Source organism: Macaca thibetana, chromosome 15 (genome assembly GCF_024542745.1).
Source record: "Macaca thibetana thibetana isolate TM-01 chromosome 15, ASM2454274v1, whole genome shotgun sequence".
Classification (NCBI taxonomy): Eukaryota; Metazoa; Chordata; class Mammalia; order Primates; family Cercopithecidae; genus Macaca; species Macaca thibetana.
In genome coordinates, this window is record NC_065592.1 from 22,024,426 (window position 1) to 22,040,615 (window position 16,190).

At 40.3% G+C, this 16,190-nt stretch overlaps 2 long non-coding RNA genes across 2 annotated transcripts in view; both read right to left on the bottom strand.

Annotated features, from left to right (window-relative positions):
- LOC126936829 (uncharacterized) overlaps positions 1 to 7,941 on the bottom strand; it is a 40,190-nt gene extending 32,249 nt beyond the window's left edge. The window contains exon 1 of the long non-coding RNA XR_007719586.1: positions 6,697 to 7,941. This is a non-coding gene — a long non-coding RNA (uncharacterized LOC126936829). The remainder of the gene's footprint in view (positions 1 to 6,696) is intronic.
- The window catches only part of LOC126936828 (uncharacterized), a 90,913-nt gene that overhangs the window by 58,189 nt on the left and 16,534 nt on the right, over positions 1 to 16,190 (bottom strand). The gene's annotated exons all lie outside the window — the stretch shown is intronic.

The following is a 16,190-nucleotide window of genomic DNA, read 5'->3' on the forward strand; positions in this document are numbered from 1 at the left end:
GATAAGCAAAATAAGCTAGCATGTGGTCACCACAAGAAAAACATATTTCATTATTGTGGGCAGTCTTCTAAGAATTTTAACTTAAAGAGAAGTTTTTGTTTTTTTTTTTTTCTCAAGTGGTTCATGGATTCATCGGTTTTGTTTTATTTTTCCTGTTTTTGTTGTTGACCTACTAATGTAATACTAATGATAGCAACTGTTTGTGATTTTTGAGCACTCTCCCTTATTTTATTTCATCCGACCTTCATATTAGCCTCATGAGGGCGGCATAATAAGAACTTCTATTCTCATTTTACAGGGAGGAACTTGAGCTTCAAAGGTAACGGATTGGAAATACCAGTGAAATCCCGTTTTTTCTCTCTCTATCTCTCTCTCCACCTTGGGAAGGAAATTAGAGGTTGAACAAACTAATGCCATTGATTTGATTCAAAATCTGAGCCTCACATATCTCTGCCATCAATCCTAATATCCCTTGACTTAAACTAATTGAGTATCCTAATAAATATTTAAATATAAAATATTTAATGTCCTAACACATAGGTTCAAGACAAGTTGCAAATTGTCAAATGATTGATAAAAAGCACAGCATTCTATAGTACGTAAATGAAGAAAGTTACTCTCAGTGGTGAATTCAGAGAAGGATTCATAAATGAGAGGGACTTAGTTTGATTCTCAAAATTAAATCAAACAAAAAGATGTGAGATGAAAGACATCTCAGAGAAATTTCAGAAAAGTGGTACAAAATCTTGTCTTGAAATTCAGTAGAGAAAAAGATCCCATACAGTTCCCTGGCGTGAAACAAATGGAGGGACATAATTGGAAAATGATTTCTGACTCCTTATGTTTTTTAGTTACACCCATAGCTGGCATGTGGTCACCACAAGTGGTTCTACTGTGGCACTGACCTTGCTCAAACATGCCACATGGCTTTTAGTGACAATCAGTCCTGTGTCTTCATCCATTTTTTTTGCCATTTGCTAGATGCATGGCCATAAGCATACAACGTCACTCCCAGACTTCTTTCCTTTTTTCTTTCTGCTTTTTGCTTAATTTTCCTGGAAGAAAAAATGATGTCTATTTCCCAGGGTTGGCATAGAATCGTGACAACCTACAAAGGGCACCTGGCATACAGCATGTGCTCAGTGCATTAGTTCTCATCCTTATTTCTTACTGTCACAAGCACCTATCGGACTCTAGAGGAAAGAAAATATTTGATTTTCTCTAGGCAGTACCAAGCCTGCAGATGAGAGTATCAGTGCTGAAATTGAACTTCGTGTGTATGTGTGACATAGGGTTGAACATTTCATCAATTTCTAACATTGTTCAGCTAGAGATTTAGGGTAGATCTCCAGGAAAGCATGGAAGTGACTCTAAATTAAATCAACCTGGTAAATTGCTCAGGGATTGTGATGCCTTGCCACCAATAAAAAACAATAAATCACTTCTAGTCTCTAATAGTTTACAGCTTGATCTAGCAGAAGTAACTTTTCAGAAATTTTACTAAATGTTCATTTAATGAGTGTGAGGTGAGTGACACAATCTAGTATGTATGAAAACAGATAATGCTTATTATACTAGACCCTATTTCTTAGAATAAAACTTAATGCATATGGACTCAATGTGATTAGGCAAAAAGTGAAAATCTTTTGGATTTCGTGAAGAAAAAAACATATACACATACATCTTTACCCATATCTATACTTACATACATATGTATGTATGTACTTATATAAGCATGTATGCACGCATTTATTTTTGAGTGTATATGGCAATCCTACCTACTGTACCAAAATATTTCCTCATGAAAGATCCTTGCAGCATAGATAAGGAACAATTATAGTTAACACACCAATTTATACTATGCATGTGGATATTTCTAAAGTATAGACAAGTAATTTTTGCTATTAAGCTGTTTTATCGTAGCTTACCCCACAATCATTTTGTTTGTTTTTGAGATGGCGTCTCACTTTGTCACCCAGGCTGGAGTGCAGTGGTGCCATCTCGGCTCACTGTAGCCTTTGCCTCCTGTGTTCAAGAGATTCTCCTGCCTCAGCTTCCCAAGTAGCTGGGACTACAGACAGCTTCGTGCCACCATGCCTGGCTAATTTTTATATATTTTTAATAGAGTCTGGGTTTTGCCATGTTGGCCAGGCTGGTCTCAAACTCCTGTCCCCAAGTGATCCTCTCACCTTTGCCTCCCAAAGTGCTGGGATTACAGGTATGAGCCACCACATCTGGCCCTCACAATTATTTTTAATGTTGTATAGTTTGCTAAATAAAACTCTTGTAATAAGATCTGTAAAGGCTTAGTTTAGCCAGCAAGCAATACTGCACAAGCTGATCACCATTATGGATCAATGTTCAATCGAATGTTAGAATAAAATTTATCTTTACAGAGGTGACATGTTGATCTGCCATTACCGGTTAACATCATAACTTGAAGTGGCTTATTAAATATCATCAAGGCCTTAGGAACAGAAAATACAAGGAGAGATGATGTTTCTTGCTGAGGATGGGTGGAACATAAAAGCTACCTAGAGAAGGTCAAGTGGTTGGTAAGGGGAGCTTGTGATGGCGTTGATCATCTAACGTGGAATAGGAATGGATAAGAGGAATTAGCTCTGGAAACAGAACTACATGATGGGCAAAGGTGCCCACCGAGTTTCTTTCGCGTAGTCAACAAAATGTTTGAGCATATACAATGTAGCAGTGTATATGTTTATGCAATAGCATCTGCATATAAAAATAGCAAATGTGAAAAGCAGAGCCCTTGCCTCTGGAGATTATGTGTAGCGCACTCTCTCTAAAGGTGTGTGACCCCCCGTACCAGCATCATCAGTACCACCTGGGAACTTTTCAGAAATGTAAATTCTTGAAGTCCACCCCAGACCTACTAAATCAGAAGCACTGGGATAGAACCCTCTAATCTATGTATTTAGGAGATTTTTAGAACCACTGGTCTAATGGAAAGTATTCTAAAACTTCTGTTCCTCAAAGCTATCCTGCTCCAGCAAGTGTGAGAGGGAAATAGCTTAAAATGGCAGGCAAGTTATTGATAAGGCTCCTTGATTCCTGACTGTCTCTTTGCCTACACAAGTCATTTGATATATCTGTGATGTTGCCTGGTGCATGCAGTCCCAAACTTTCCTGCTCACCAGAATTACTAAAGAGTCGTCTATTCATTCATTTATTCATTCTTTTTTTTTTCTTTGAGGTGGGTCTCTCTCTGTTACCCAGGCTGGAGTGCAGTGGCACAATCTCGGCGCGCTACAACCTCCACCTCCTGAGTTCAAGCGATTCTCCTGCCTCAGCCTCCCGAGTAGCTGGAACTACAGGTATATGCCACCACACCTGCCTACTTTTTATATTTTTAGTAGACACAGGGTTTCACCATGTTGGCCAAGCTGAACTCTAGGTCTCAAACTCCTGACCTCAGGTGATCCGCCTACCTCAGCCTCCCAAAATTCTGGGATTACAGGCGTGAGCCACTGTGCCCAGCCTCATTTATTCATTCTACGAATATCTGGGAAATATTGACATTAGGCATTCATATAGGCATGAAGATGCAGTTGCAAAAAAGACAAGCATTATCTTTGTTCTTAAGGAGTTCAGAATCGGAATGGGATGTCAGAATATAAACAACATAAAATAATCATAAAAATTGCAAAAGCAAATAAAGTGTTACAAGACAGTCTCTATGTGTTGTATGGTCGAGGGTGTAACTTAATCAGAGTCAAGAAGTACCTCTCTGAAGAAGTGATATTGAAGCTGAAGGATGAATAGACATTACCTGAGAAGAGAGACCAGCCTTAGCAAAGTTCTAGAGAAAGACAAAACCTCACTGTGTTCAGGGAACTAAAAAGGGCAAGCATGAGTAGAGTGAAGAGAACAAAGGAAAAGCTGTCCTGGTTTGAGATTGAAATGGTATAGGTTGTTCGAGACCAAAGCAAGGTAGCCTGGGAGGACACCAAGAAGAACAGAGAAAGGTGAAGACTCAATTCAAGTTAAGATGGTCGCTATGGCCTCAAAAAAAAAAAAAAAAAAAAAAAAAAGAAAGAATTGGATGAGAGCAGAGCAATGAAGGCTGGAAGACCAGTTAGGACGATCTGCTGCTATAACCCAAGTAAGTATCCAAGTGATCGATAATGGCATGATGGGGTAGGGGAGTGTCAGGTAATGCAATAGCCTACAAAGCAGGGATCACTCCATTTAGAATGGGTTGTCACTCACAGGAATAGCTTTCAAGCTATTTGGACCCAGAGATAACCCTGGACTTGGCAACTAGGTAGAGAGAAGGGGTATTCACCTATGTCATACTCTTTCAGTGACCTTAGGCAAGTCCTTGCTCAAAATATCTCCTCCTTTCTGCCACCAATCCACTCTTACCCCTTAGTTTCTTTTTCCTAAGTGTTGCACTCCCACTGTTCTTTTAAAGTGCACATGCCCTGAGGAATTAAAGCTCTGAACAGTCTTTGCGAATGCTGAGCACATCAGTTCCTTCCTGACAGTGAAGGGTTACAAGGTTCCTTGGTTACAAGGCTAACGCTCTGCTGTGACCCTGGTTTTCCTCTAACCCAGGTCAGGACAGGGATGTGATGTGACTGACACTTCTTACCCCACACATGGCCTCTGGTGACTGAAAGTTGACACTTTCACCAGCCCTCCCCCCAGGGTGCCCCGTCATCTCTCCTCCTAAAGCTGACAGCACATTGGCATTGCTGACAAATGACTCATTTCCAGCCACATAAAGTGGCTTCAATCTTCTCTTTTTGAAGTCTCACAGATTACCTCCTCCGCCTCCTGCTTTTCTGACAACTTCGCTCCAGCAGTGCATTATGTTAAAAACCACACTTATTATGCCAGAGTGGGTCTGGTACAATTAGAGTTCAGTTTCTATAACAGATGTTGATATGCCTGTAATGACCTGCTTGGCTCAATGCTCCTGCAGGCCTGTGACCTGTACAGCTAGTGTCACAGGACCCAGTGTCCTGCCTGCAGAAATCCCATCTCCAAAGGGAGAAGAGACTGTCCCTCCTTCTGCATTCTTTTAATTATATTTGAATGTGGGGTGCCACCATGAACTATCACCCAAGTCAGAAACCAAGGTGCTCATTCAGATCTCTTCCCCACCTTTATCCCTCTTAGCCAGTCACCAAGTTTCCTTCTTTCTTTTGCTTTGACATCTCTCCAAAGGCCCACTACCATGCCCCTGGATCACACTACCATCACCCTTCTTTTAGAATATTGAACAATCCTCCATCCATATCTCTGCCTCCAGTCCTGCCCTTCCAAAACAGGCTCCAAAGTAATGGTTCTAAAATGCAGAATTATTCATCTACACTCACTGCTCTCAATCCTTTAATAGCATCGCATTGACCTTGGGATAAAGGCTTCAGCTTAGAATTCAAAGTTCTCTCCAAAGGCCTCTCCTGCTTCTTTACTCCAGACCACCTTCACCCAAAATCTGTTATGCAAGTAGGGATCAAACTATCTGGAGGTTCCCTCGTATACCCTGTTCCTGGGTTCCTTTATATCTTTGCTTAAGCTTGTTCTTACCTGGAATTCCTGGTTTTCCTTTTTCTTTGCCTCACTAATATCTTCTCATTCTGCAGGGCTCATTTCACCTCCAGGTAATCTTGCATGAAATGCCCTCCTCAAAGGTATTAAGAGCCCCTTTTTGAGACTGAAAGAGTCTATGTTCCCCTCTATCCTGCCATGAATCTCATTAATATATTGGTTCTTTTGCTTGTCTTCTGTCCCACTGAACTATGAGCTCTTTGAAGGCACAAGTGGTGCCTTAGGCAACTCAGCACACCCAGAGACATACAGAGCAAAAGTTAATTGACTATGAAACTCATCCTTCCAGCCTGCAGTTCAGCTTTGATAATAGTTAGTGTGTGCATCGTGGTCCTCCATATATGACACATTTTAGCATCTGCCAGCCCATTTAATCTTCACAACAAACCTGTAAGGAAGTCATTTTAACTGATTTTACAGATGTGAAAACTGAGCCTCAGGGAGGTGGAATAACTTGCTTGTTTTCACACAGCTAGACAGAAAGCAGTGCAGTATTTGCTGAGGGACATCTACATGGATTTGGGTAAGAAAACATTATCACTATAGATTTAAGCCACGAAGGATTGGAAAGAATTTGTCAGTTGGAGTAAAGTGGGGTAAGTGGGAAGGTTATTCCCAAAAAACAAAAAGTGTATTTCTAAATATCGATGTCATCATGAACAAAGGCACAGAGCTATGAGGGAGAGATGCAATTAAAAATAAAGTCCTAGTCTGAATACATTTCTACCAATTACTAGCTGTGTGATCTGGAAGAGTTGCCTAACCTCAGATTTTTCATATGTAAAATGAGAATAATAAAAGCTCCAAAGCCTTTAGATTAATATAAAGATACAATTAAATACATGTGTATTACACATTATATACAACTGTGTGTGTGTGTGCACGTGGGTATCTTCCTAAGAAAATACTCTGACAAGCAGCAATGGCTCAACACATGTTAGCTATTTCTAGTAATGCTATTCCAATTATCTATTGTTATGAAAGAAACTACTCCAAAGCATAATACTATCAAACAACCATTGCTTTGTGCATCACAAGAACTCAGTAGAAGAGTTGCCTCCGACCTACGCAGCATGAACGGGAGCACCCACTTCCAGGATGACTTCTTCACTCACTCACCTGGTGCTTATGGGCTGGGTTGTCATCTGTGTAGGAAAAAGGTGGTACTTGTCAGCCAGGTATCCAGCTCAGGCTGTTGACGAGGGTAGCGGCAAAGACCAGATTGATCAGGATGTTCTCTCCATGTGTCTCGGGCTTATCCCTGAGTCGTGACTTGTTTCCCAGAGGGGAAAGAGACATGAGCAGAATCTACAAGGCTTCTTACGAGATAGCTTCAGAAGTTACAGAAAGTCCCTTCTGACACATTCTGTTGGTCAAATAAGTAGGACAGCCATCCCAGATTCCAAGGGAGACTATTAGATTCTACCTTTCAATGAGAGGTTGACAAGGAATTTGTGGCCATCTTCAATATACCACACAACTGGTACTACTAGTGGTGCTACTAGAACTATTATGACATTTAGAAGTGACTGCAGTCATTCCACTGCGATGAGCATGTAGAGTGTACATAAAAAAGGGATGACTGGGGGATGAAGCCGCTGAGAAACTGCTACACCGACGTGGTAGAGTAGAAGCAGTAACATTCTAGTCTCTTCACTACACCCCACAAAGCCAGTGAGAACTAAGCAAGTGAATTTCCCAACCCCAGGGGGTACATGTATAAACCAGGGAGTCAGAAGCTACACTCTGAAAAAGAGTGAGACCGCTAGGAGCATCCCTGGGATTTCTTTTCTGACTCACCTGAAATGAAGCAGCCGACTCTCCCTAGCCTCTTTCTTTCTCTTACCTGATGGAGGTCACACTGAGTTATTTTTCCAAACTTTGGAGGTAAGAGAATCAAAGGTCTCGGCTATCTTGGCCATCACAAGCCAGAGTTACTCATGGGGAACAAGGCAGGAAGCATAAAGAGGACACAGCAAAGCGGATGTTGTACATAAAAGACACTTTCCAGCACAATGTAGTTCACATTTCTTCCCTTACTTACTGTGCTGATTTTTTTTAACCATATGGGTTTTTGTCAGCACAAGATATGTATGACCTCTTTTCTCAGTTCATTGATCTGGTAACACACACACACACACACACACACACACACACACACACACACACACACACTTTATCTTTGGGGCCGACCTGTTCTTACCTGTTAATTCTATTAATGTCCCTGTTTAAAGGCTATAGTCTAAGAGAGATCTATATAATTTAATGACATCTCCTGTACTTCCGTTCTTCTTATTAATTCCTGACACCAATAGCACATACAAAATTAAATGCATTTTTAAAAGTACATTCAAAGAACACATACAAAATTAAATGCATTTTTAAAAGTACATTCAAATACATCCTTTCACACACACATATATTTCATTCTCAAACATATCCCCATTTGGATGATAAATTATATGTTTGCCTAACTGTCAAACATACAAAGTACACCTCTGCAAAACATACCGTTCACAGACAAGCACACAAACACATAGAAATACACTGAATTCCCCTTCTCCTTGCAAATACACACAAAGATAATAAACCATTCTGAAAAGCACACACAAACACACACACACACATAACACAGAGATGCCCTCAATTTCTAAATGCACACTTTCAAATCCTTGCCTAAATCATCCTCCCTGTACAAATAGCACACACCCATTCACATATTAATACTAACAGACTCTCATACCCACAAACATGCAAGAGAGAAATCTAGGAAAACAACACACACACAAAAAGAAAATATATATATATATAAACATGTAGACTAATGCACTCTCTCAGTATTCCCTGCACATATGACACCTCTAAGGAGGCTGTTGATGGATCCTGGACACACAAAAATGCCCATGTTCAAATGAACTTCTCCATACCCACATATTACAGACAAATCTAAGCATATCCTTTTTTTTAATTGTGGTAGAATCAAGCATCTACTTTCAAATACAAAATCACACATAGAATATAATAAATAAAACATATTCATGCATAAGCACACACACACACACACACACACACACAAAACTTCTGACCTTAAGTTCTCTTCTTCCACCAATACTGTCTCTCATTTCATCTTAAAGTCCAGCCTTCACTCAGAAGATCATCTTTATGGAAATCTTCCCATAAACAAACAAGTCCTCTCTTTTTAACACAAATGTCCTAGTGCAGACAATCCCTCTGCCCGAGATGGCTCTTGACTCCCTCGTGTCCCAGACTAACTGTCCTGGCCACCAACAGACTCTAGAAACACCATTGCAATTCTTTAATTGGCCTCAATTTAGACAGACTAATAGCTCTAGAAATCTCAGAGGACAAAAAGATAATACTTAATAAGGCTGGCTGCTTAAAAAGGCACAAGGTCATGTCCTTTGCAGGGACAAGGATGGAGCTCGAAACCATTTTACTCAGCAAACTAACACAGAAACAGAAAACCAGACACCACATGTTCTCACTTCTAAGTGGGAGCTGAACACATGGACACAGGGCAGACAACAACACACACTGGGGCCTGTTTTTGGGTGAATGGGGGGTGGGGAGAGGGAGAGCATGAGGAAAAATAGCTAATGCATGCTAGGCTTAATATCTAGATGACAGATTGACAGGTGCAGCAAACCACCATGGCACACATTTACTTACGTAACAAACCTACACATCTTGCACATGTATCCCTAAAGTTAATATAAAATAAAATAAAAAGGATGACTGCTAATACTAAAAGCAAAGGGCCAGGTGCTGAGGGAAACATTTGAACCTTGAGTCAGGACGTCAGCTCTAGTCTTATCTCTGCCACAAATTTGCTGGGGGACCTAAGACAAATTCCTCTCACTCCCTGGCCCTTGTCTCTTCACCTGTGAAATTAAATTTTGGACATGAGGTTCTGTTTTCTAAGATCTTAAAGCTGTAATCCAAAGTATGTGAACATTTCTAGACCAAAAACTGCTAACAGGTAAAAACTGTTATTTTGATTAGAAAAGGGTATCTGAATCTTTCTGCCTAAGTGGTATAGGAAAAGGTGTGCAAAATTCGGAATTAAAAAAAATCTCAGTTCTTCGGAAGTTCTGGGTAGGGTAATCAGGCAAGAGAAAGAAATAAAGGGTATTCAGTTAGGAAAAGACAAAGTCATATTGTCCCTGTTTGCAGATAACATGATTGTATATTTAGAAAACCCCACTGTCTCAGCCCAAAATCTCCTTAAAGCTGATAAGCAACTTCAGCAAAGTCTCAGGATACAAAATCAATGTGCAAAAATCACAAGCATTCTTATACACCAGTAACAGACAAACAGAGAGCCAAATCATGAATGAACTCCCATTCACAATAGCTTCGAAGAGAATAAAATACCTAGGAATCCAACTTACAAGGGATGTAAAGGATCTGTTAAAGGAGAACTCAGTGAAATAAAAGAGGACACAAACAAATGGAAGAACATACCATGCTCAAGGATAAGAAGAATCAATATTGTGAAAATGGCCATACTGCCCAAGGTAATTTATAGATTCAACACCATCCCCATTAAGCTACCAATGACTTTCTTCACAGAACTGGACAAAACTGCTTTGAACTTCATATGGAACCAAAAAAGACCCCACATTGCCAAGACAATCCTAAGTCAAAAGAACAAAGCTGGAGGCATCATGCTACCTGACTTCAAACTATACTACAAGGCTACAGTAACCAAAACAGCATGGTACTGGTACCAAAACAGAGATATAGACCAATGGAACAGAACAGAACCCTCAGAAATAATACCACACATCTACAGCCATCTGATCTTCGACAAACCTGAGAAAAACAAGAAATGGGGAAAGGATTCCCTATGTAATAAATGGTGCTGGGAAAATTGGCTAGCCATAAGTAGAAAGCTGAAACTGGATCCTTTCCTTACTCCTTATATGAAAATAAATTTAAGATGGAATAGAGACTTAAATGTTAGGCCTAAAACCATAAAAACCCTAGAAGAAAACCTAGGTAATACCATTCAGGACATAGGCATGGGCAAGGACTTCATGTCTAAAACACCAAAAGCAATGGCAACAGAAGCCAAAATTGACAAATGGGATCTAATTAAACTAAAGAGCTTCTGCACAGCAAAAGAAACTACCATCAGAGTGAACAGGCAACCTACAGAATGGGAGAAAATTTTTGCAATCTACTCATCTGACAAAGGGCTAATCTCCAGAACCTATAAAGAACTCAATCAAATTTACAAGAAAAAAACAAACAACCCCATCAAAAAGTGGGCAAAGGATATGAACGGACACGTCTCAAAAGAAGACATTCATACAGTCAACAGACACATGAAAAAATGCTCGTCATCACTCGCCATCAGAAAAATGCAAATCAAAACCACAATGAGATACCATCTCACACCAGTTAGAATGGCAATCATTAAAAAATCAGGAAACAACACGTGCTGGATAGGATGTGGAGAAATGGGAACACTTCTACACTGTTGGTGGGACTGTAAACTAGTTCAACCATTGTGAAAAACAGTGTGGTGGTTCCTCAAGGATCTAGAACTAGAAATACCATATGACCCAGCCATCCCATTACTGGGGATATACCCAAAGGATTATTAGTCATGCTGCTATAAAGACACATGCACATGTATGTTTATTGCGGCACTATTCACAATAGCAAAGACTTGGAATCAACCCAAATGTCCATCAGTGACAGACTGGATTAAGAAAATGTGGCACTTATACACCATGGAATACTATGCAGCCATAAAAAAGGATGAGTTTGTGTCCTTTGTAGGGACATGGATGCAGCTGGAAACCATCATTCTCAGCAAACTATCACAAGACCAGAAAACCAAACACCGCATGTTCTCACTCATAGGTGGGAACTGAACAATCAGATCACTTGGACTCGGGAAGGGGAGCATCACACACCGGGGCCTATCATGGGGAGCGGGGAGAGGGGAGGGATTGCATTGGGGGTTATACCTGATGTAAATGACGAGTTGATGGGTGCTGACAAGTTGATGTGTGCAGCACACCAACGTGGTACAAGTATACATATGTAACAAACCTGCACGTTGTGCACATGTACCCTAGATCTTAAAGTATAAGAATGAAAAAAACAAAAGAAAATGTGGCACATATACACTATGGAATACTATGCAGCCATAAAAAAGGACGAGTTCATGTCCTTTATAGAGACATGGATGCAGCTGGAAACCATCATTCTCAGCAAACTATCACAAGAACAGAAAACCAAATACTGCATGTTCTCACTCATAGGTGGGAATTGAACACTGAGATCACTTGGACACAAGAAGGGGAACATCACACACCGGGTCCTATTGTGGGGAGGGGGGGTCGGGGGAGGGATAGCATTAGGAGATATACCTAATGTAAATGATGAGTTAATGGGTGCAGCACACCAACATGGCACATGTACACATATGTAACAAACCTGCACGTTGTGCACATGTACCCTAGAACTTAAAGTATAATTAAAAAAAAGAAAAAAAAAGTCTCAGTTCACATTTTTTTCTCTGCCCTGAATTAATTAAATAAATATTATTTATTTAGCAGTTACCTTGCACCAGGTGCAGTGTTGAGTACAGGACAAGAGACTCACCTGAAACAACCTCTTGTCTTTGCAATTCAGGCGAAAGAATAAAGAATAGGACATCAACAAAGAATCTGGATATAAATTATTCACAAGCTGTGAAAGAGATATTTTGGTCATATTATCACGCCTTACAAAATCAACTTTCATCTGTTTTTTTCATGATTCCACTTTTGACTCTGGCTTACACACATCTTGACTTACCAAAAGCGCAGGGCAAGCTCGAAAGCTGCTTCCCAACTCATCTATGTTTTGACAATGAGCCTTTATTTGTGATATGGCAGGAAGAGCTGAGCAGCCCATAACCTGTTCTTGAAGTTGTGCAGTACTGCACAGCTCTGATACTAATTTCATTACTTTTATTCATCCAGCCTTGGGTACTTCAGCTCGTTGGGTTCCAGCGGCGATTAATTGGTAGAGCTCCCACTGACTCCTGATTAGCTGCTTTTGATTAGGGCCTAATGACTTCATTTGGTCCCTAATTCAGGGGGATGAGTTGCAAAACTGCCTGCAAACTGCTCAAACAGAATTACATTTTTTTCCAAGCCCTGAAGACATCACTTAAACTCTGCATACACAGTATTCTCCCTCCCTTGTTCCTCTTCCTATCGCCTCTGGACCACCCTGCACAGAAGCAAGACAAAAAGGAACCTTGTGACCCAGCTCCTGGCTGCTAGAGCAGATGTCACACAAAAAAGGCCTGGAAGTCGACAGGCTGGCTCCTAGGAGGAAGTCACCCCCTACAGCACTAACTCCTGCCCAGCGCCTAAAGGAAAGTCTTGGTATGTAAGAATTTTTTTGAAGTCTTCACCTGCCACATTTGCTGCTTGCCTTCTTCGGAACAAGATCCTCTCTTGATCTTTGCCTTAATCTTCTGCTACAAACACCTGGAAACCTTCAAGCCTTCAACCTGTAACCTGTAGCAAAGGTCAGAAAACATAAAGAAAACAGTTTCCATCCCAGAATCCCAATGGACAGTTGCTGCTGCTGGTCTGTGATACTGGCTCTGACTTCCAAGACCACAGATCCTAACATTCTGGACTAGGGAGCAAGATAGTCACAGATACTCAAATCCTCTTGGGGCGCATGTTTAATATACAGATACCCGAACTTCGGAGGTCCATCTCAGAAGGTTGCTTAATTTAACATTCTTTTCTACATATTAATTTATTTCTCAAAAGTAAGCAGTTTGACAAACATTTATTTAACATTTACCATGTGCCAGATGCTATGTTAGTTTTCAGGTAAACACAGGTGACCAAGACTCCATCTTTAGCATCTGAGAGCACATTGTCTACTGTGGAGGCAAATCCTTTGATTGATAGGTAAACGCTCTACAGTCAGTGTCTGGAATGTAATAAGTGATAATTACAATTATATATATATATATGTATGTATATGTATCTTTATATATGTATATATGGTGTATATACATTTGTGTGTGCACATATAGTGTGTGTATATATATCAATGTGCTAATATGCAAACCATTTAAAATGCTGTAAAGAAAGAAGTATCCTGTCTTCCCTCAGCCCTCAAAGTGCTCTCCCCAGAGTCAACTGCTGTTAGCAGTCACTTGCGTTCACCTGCAAACATTTCATAGTCATCTGTACACAGTTTTAAATGAGGAAAGTAAAATTAAGAAGGAAAAATATGACTTGCCCAAAGTAGGGTGACAATGACAGAGACTTTTATGGCTCCTGTACTCTCAGTCGTGCTCTCTTCCAAGAAACTTTTAATGGCATTGCCTGGCTCAAGAGACTAGTCCAGAAAACTTATGTTGGTTACATGCAGCCTCAAGAGAACTGTACCTTGCAAAACCAACAAAGAGCTAAAAGAAAGACATGATGGGGACAGAGGGTGCTAGGAGGCAGATCAAAGAACTTCACAGGACCTCCTAGACTATAAGACATCACCCACACAAATTCTTCCAGAACTGCCAAGAGTTGTCCCTAATTCCTGTCCCTTGCCTTCTTATCAAGACTGAACCAGGCATTGGGCAGGTCCTTAGAATCTGGTGCCCACCACTCTCTGGCCTTGACTTCTGCATTTGACTCTGACACAGGCCATCCCAAATGCTGGTTTTCCCTATACCAGTGATTGATGGTACTTAATTCATGCCTCCTATATACTCAAAATCTTCAGCTCCTGTTTGTGATTCTTTGTGCATGTCTGGGTTTCAACAGCTTGCAAAGATCCTTTAAGTCAAGTGACCGTTATAGCAAGCAATGATATATATAGGATGCTCTGCAGTCAGTGAGGTAGCACAGTGGGAAAATATGAACTTCCTAGACATACAGACCTGGTCTCTGATTTCAGTGATAAACATTGGGTAAATTAAAGAACTGTAAAATTCAGTTTCCATATATAAAAAATGAAGGATCATATCTGCTTATCAAACTTTTTGCAGAATTAGGTGACATAAGGAACTTTTAATGTGTCTGATGTGTAATGGGTGTTCCAGGTGGTCCATAAATAATAAACACTATTATATTCTCCTCCATTTTATTTATTGTTAGTATCACTTAGTAAAACAAACAAGCCCCTGTGGCCAGTGACTATGTCGTTTCATGGATATTTGTATGTCCATCATCAAACACTGTGGCTGATAACACAGAACATATTTAATAAACATTCACTAGAAGAAAGAATAGATAGAAGAATGAACAAATTGTGTCTTTTGATTGTTAGCTCCATCTTAACTAAAATGATAACTCTTGATTTGGATCTCAGAGAAAAATAGAAGGCATTTCAAGCCAAGGGAAAGTTACAAGCAAAGGGAAGTTAGTATGGGGAGCCACAGCATTTAAGGGTCTAGGTGAAAATCAATGTGTCTGGAATCGAAGATTGATACACATCACTCATGAGTGAGATGTTGCCTATGACAACATTCCATGCAGAGCAGCTGATACATAATGCTGAGAATAAACACACACCAAACTGATGAGAAAGACTGAAGCAAATCCAGCAATTTTGTCAGATTTATTCAAAATACTCACTTGGGAAAGCCATGAAATGGGCTCACTTTGTGTCATTCCTTGGAGCCCCAAATAGGCTGACATGGAGTTCCTGGTCAGTAAGTGGAGGCTACGCATGCCAGGCTGTGATCAGACAGATGGAGGTGCAGGGGTTGCAGCTGAAACTGGCCAAAGTATAAGCCTGCTTTTAGGTCTTGTCGAATCTTAAACATGCTATAACTTGCTTTCCATGTCTTTACCTGTTATTTCCTGCACAAATTGGGCAAAGTGAGGTGGCAATAAATTGATGTAATGTACCAAATTGCATTTTCTTCAGTTTGCTGAATTTCTTTCCCAGCAAATGAAATTAGGGGGATTTCAAGCAAGCATTATCCTTGGGGAATTAGTGATGTACTCTTAGCAAATTGGGCACAAAACACTGGTATTTTTTGTGATGTTTAGAGATGGGTGGGGCAAGGGGCATCACTGGAGGGATGGGAGAAGATAAAAGGTGCTGCTGCAGATAAGGGGGCTATTATTGCCAAACCTCTGATTCATAATGCTACCGTGACACATGTCTTCTTCAATAGCATTATTTGTAATCATACCTGCCATTTATTGAGCACTTGCCAAGTGCTACGAACTGTGCTAAGCATTTCACACACATTATTTAATTTAATCTTCATAACTATCCTGTGAGGAATACATTATCACCTCCATGTAACAGATAAAGAAACTTCAAACCAGAGAAGACAGTGAATTTGCCTGGTGTCACATTGCAAACTGGTGACAAACTGCAGTGCTAACAGAGGTCTCTGTGATTCTAAACATTACGTCCTAATCCTTTCACTTTATTTATTTCTGTTTCAAGGCTCAATGTGAGGTCCTGTTTTAGGGCAGTGTGAGACTGTTTGCTCCATAGTGAAACAAACAGACAATGGCGAGGAACTGCTTGTCTCTATTCTACTTTGTAATCCAGCAAATTTGAGGCAGCTTTCGATAATATCTACAATGAAATGGAAA